Source organism: Otolemur garnettii, unplaced genomic scaffold (genome assembly GCF_000181295.1).
Source record: "Otolemur garnettii isolate 467f Iridium unplaced genomic scaffold, OtoGar3 scaffold00046, whole genome shotgun sequence".
In the NCBI taxonomy this organism is placed as follows: Eukaryota; Metazoa; Chordata; class Mammalia; order Primates; family Galagidae; genus Otolemur; species Otolemur garnettii.
In genome coordinates this window covers 3,226,968-3,230,956 of record NW_003852441.1, presented here as the reverse complement: position 1 = coordinate 3,230,956, position 3,989 = coordinate 3,226,968, and positions in this window count along the sequence as shown.

The following is a 3,989-nucleotide window of genomic DNA, read 5'->3' as shown; positions in this document are numbered from 1 at the left end:
TGCTCATCATCCTTAATCATCAGAGAAATGCAAATCAAAACCACTTTGAGATATCATCTAACTCCAGTAAGATTAGCCCATATCACAAAATCCCAAAACTACAGATGTTGGCATGGATGTGGAGAAAAGGGAACACTTCTACACTGATGGTGGGAATGCAGGCTAATATGACCTTTTTGGAAAGTAGTTTGGAGAATACTCAAGGAACTAAAAGTAGACCTACTGTTCAATCCTGCAATTCCTCTACTAGGTATATACACAGATGATCAAAAATTATTTTACAACAAAGACATTTGCACCAGAATATTTATTGCAGCCCAATTCATAATAGCCAAGACATGCAAACAGTCCAAGTGCCCATCAACCCATGAATGGATTAACAAATTGTGTTATATGTACACCATGGAATGCTATGCAGCCATAAAAAAGATGGATATTTCACATCTTTTATTTTACCTGGATGTAGCTGGAACATACTCTTAGTAAAGTATCTCAAAAATAGGAAAAAAAGTATCCAATGTACTCAATACTACTATGAAATCAATATATAACCACCTACATACTCAAACGAATGGCAAAACCTAACTATAGTCCAGAAAGTAGAAGGGAAGAGGAGAGAGAAGGAGGGAACAGGCAGGAGGAGAGAGGGTATCTGGGGGGACCTCACCTAATGTGCATGATGCAATGGTACATGTCAAAACTATTAAGAAACGAGTATAATTGTCATGGATGTGTTACTTAGTTCAATGTATGCATTTCACATTGTATATCAAAGCAGTATCCTGAACCCCATAAATGCATCAATGTATAAAGTTATGATTTAATATAAAATAATAAAAATAAAAAATTTTTTTAAAAGACCATGAAAACATTTTACTTCTCAACAAAATTCCCTTCTACCTTACCAATGAATGATTAGTGCCTGATCTGTCTTCACTATAATGGTGGTGATATGGTGGTTTTATAACTCTAGCACTCTCTGTGGCAGAATTGCTTTACTCCAGAGTCCCATTTGATTTTCCTAAAACCCCTGTAAAAATAGGCAACAATATTTCTCTTTTCACTTTACCATTTAGAGAAAAGGGATCTACTTACCTTATATCATATACAAAAATCAACTCAAAGCGGATTACACAGGTAAGTGTAAAACTTAAAACTATAAGACTACTAGAAGAAAACATGAAGGGAAAGCTCCTCAGCTTCTGGGCAATGACATTTTAGGATATGATATGATTTCAAAAGTACAGGTAACAGATGCAAAAATAGACAAATGAAATTGCAGCAAACTAAAAAGTTTCTGTACAGCAAAGGAAAAACTTAAAAGGAAGAGGCAAGACACAGAGTGAGAGAAAATATTTGTAAACTATACATCTGATAAGGGGTTAATATCCAACATGAATAAGAAACTCAAATAACTCAAAAGCAAGAAAACAGTCCAATATAAAAAATGGGCAAAGGGCTTAATAAACATTTCTTTTAAAAGGACCTACAAATGGACAGCAAATTTATGAAAAATCAGTATAATTAACCATCAAAGAAATGCAACTTAAAATCACAATGAGATATCAGCTTTCACCTGCCAGAATAACATAACTTGTTGGCAAGAATGTAAAGGAAAAAAACATTTACTATTGGTGGGAATATGAATTATTATAGAAAACAGTATGGAAGTTCCTCAAAAAACTGAAAATAAAATTATGAAATGATTCAGCAATTCCATTTCTGGGTATACATCCAAAAGAATCATTATGTTGAAGAGACATCTGCATTCTTGGGTCCACTGCAGCATTATTCACAATTGCTAACATAAGGAACCAGTCTAAGCATCCATGACAGGATGAATGGATAAAGAAAATGTTGTGTGAACACTACGAGGCCTTTAAATAGGAGTCATTTCTGTGACATTTGTGACGTTTGTAACAACATGAATGAACTTAGAGAAAATTATGGTGAGTGAAATAAACCAGACAGAGAAAGATAGATACTTCATGATCTCACTTATTTGTAGAATCTAAAAATGTCAAACTTGGCTCGGCGCCTGTAGCTCAGCAGCTAGGGTGCCAGCCACATACACCACAGCTGGTGGGTTCAAATCCAGCCCAGGCCTGCCAAATAACAATGACAACTGCAACCAAAAATATCCAGGCATTGTGGTGGGTGCCTGTAATCGCTTAAGCCCAAGAGTTTGAGGTTGCTGTGAGCTATGACACTACAGCACTCTACCCAGGGCGACAGCTTGAGACTGTCTCAAAAAATAAAGAAAGAAAGAAAGAAAGAAAGAAAGAAAAATAAAAATGTCAAACTTATAGAAGTAAAGAATAGAATGGTGGTTACTAGTTGCTGGGGATGGGGGAGGAGGTGATGGAATGAGGAGATCTTGCAAAGTGTACAAAGTTTCAGGGACACAGTAGAAGTGAGTTTTCAAAATCTACTGCATAAGGTGGCACCTGTGGCTCAAAGGAGTAGGGCGCCAGGCCCATATGCTGAAGGTGGTGGGTTCAAACCCAGCCCTCGCCAAAAAATGCAAAAAAAAAAAAAAATAAAAAGTCTATTGCATAACATGCTGATCATTAGTCTATGTTAATGCATTGGATACTTCAAATTTTCTAAAAGAATGTATTTTAAATTTTCTCTCTCTGAAAATTGATGTGAGGTAATGGGTATGTTAATTAGCTTTATATAAGCATCCTACAATGTATACATATAACAAAACACTGTATTGTAACCCATAAAATATGTACAATTACGATTTATCAGTTTAAAATTAAAAAAAAATAAATTAAAAAAGAAAGAAAATGGGTGGTGGGGGTTAAATAACTAATTTGAGATCACATAGAGAATCTATAGCAGAATTGGGATTCAGATTGTGGTCTTTCTCTTGTTTAGGGCAGTCTATTTCTGGCCTTGTCAGACCCTCCAAATAACAGGAATGTTGCATGGGACCCTATGTCAGAACTCTTGGAGAGTGCTGATCTCTAGGACCCCTACAGACGGGAAAGATAAACCCAGAACCCAAACATGTGTCCCTTCTGGTCAAGATCCCACTCTGATCCTTCTGGAGCGAAGAGTGTGCTGCGTAATAAACCTGTCACTCCAGGGCTTGATGGGCCCCTCCAGGAATGGTACTGCACCAGGCACTCACCATCGTTCTCTGTTGCCAGTAGGTTGGATGTTCAAAGCAGCAATAGTTAGATGAGCCGTGGTGGAGGAGAGCTTATGGAGACACACCCATGCATAGACCCACTCCTGCTTCCATGGGTCCTGTTTAGAGTGCATTGCGCCAGCACTGGTGGCTAATGGCAGGGATCTACTGATGACAACTGGACCAGTCGGCCTGGTGGTCTCATACCCCTTCTGTAGTGGATCCTCCCTGATAAATTTAAACCTAAGTTACAAAGATGGCCACACCCTGCTGTGGTTTAATGTGTCCCCTAAAAATCATGTATTGCGAATTGAGTCCCCATTACAACAGTGTTGGGAAGTGGCTCCTAATGAGAGGCGATTAGGCATGAGGGCGTAGTGAATGGATGAATGCCGTTGTCATGGGAGCAGGTTTGTTATCAAAGCAGCGGTTCAGCCATCTTTTCTTTCCCTTCCCCCCCTTGCCCTTCTGACATGAGATGACACAACAAGAAGTCCCTTGAAAGATGCTGGCCCTTTGATCTCTGACTTTCCAGCCTCCTGGACTGTAAGCTAATAAATTTGTTTGTTATAAATTACCTATTCTGGGCATTTTCTTACAGCAGCACAAAGTGGACTGATGCACACAGCGCCCCCTAGTGGGGCTCCATCCATTTGCCTCTTCCCCAGACCTCCTGTCCCCAACAGTCTTAATCTAAGAGCTTGCCTAATCATCCAAGCCAGGCATCCTTGTCCACGTACACCCTGACTTCTACCTACTTCTCTCTCTGTATAAAAAAGATGCCCAGGTGTACCACCAGAAGCTCCGTCCATTGAAAGGATGTCCTCTCATCAATGTCCTTCAGGGC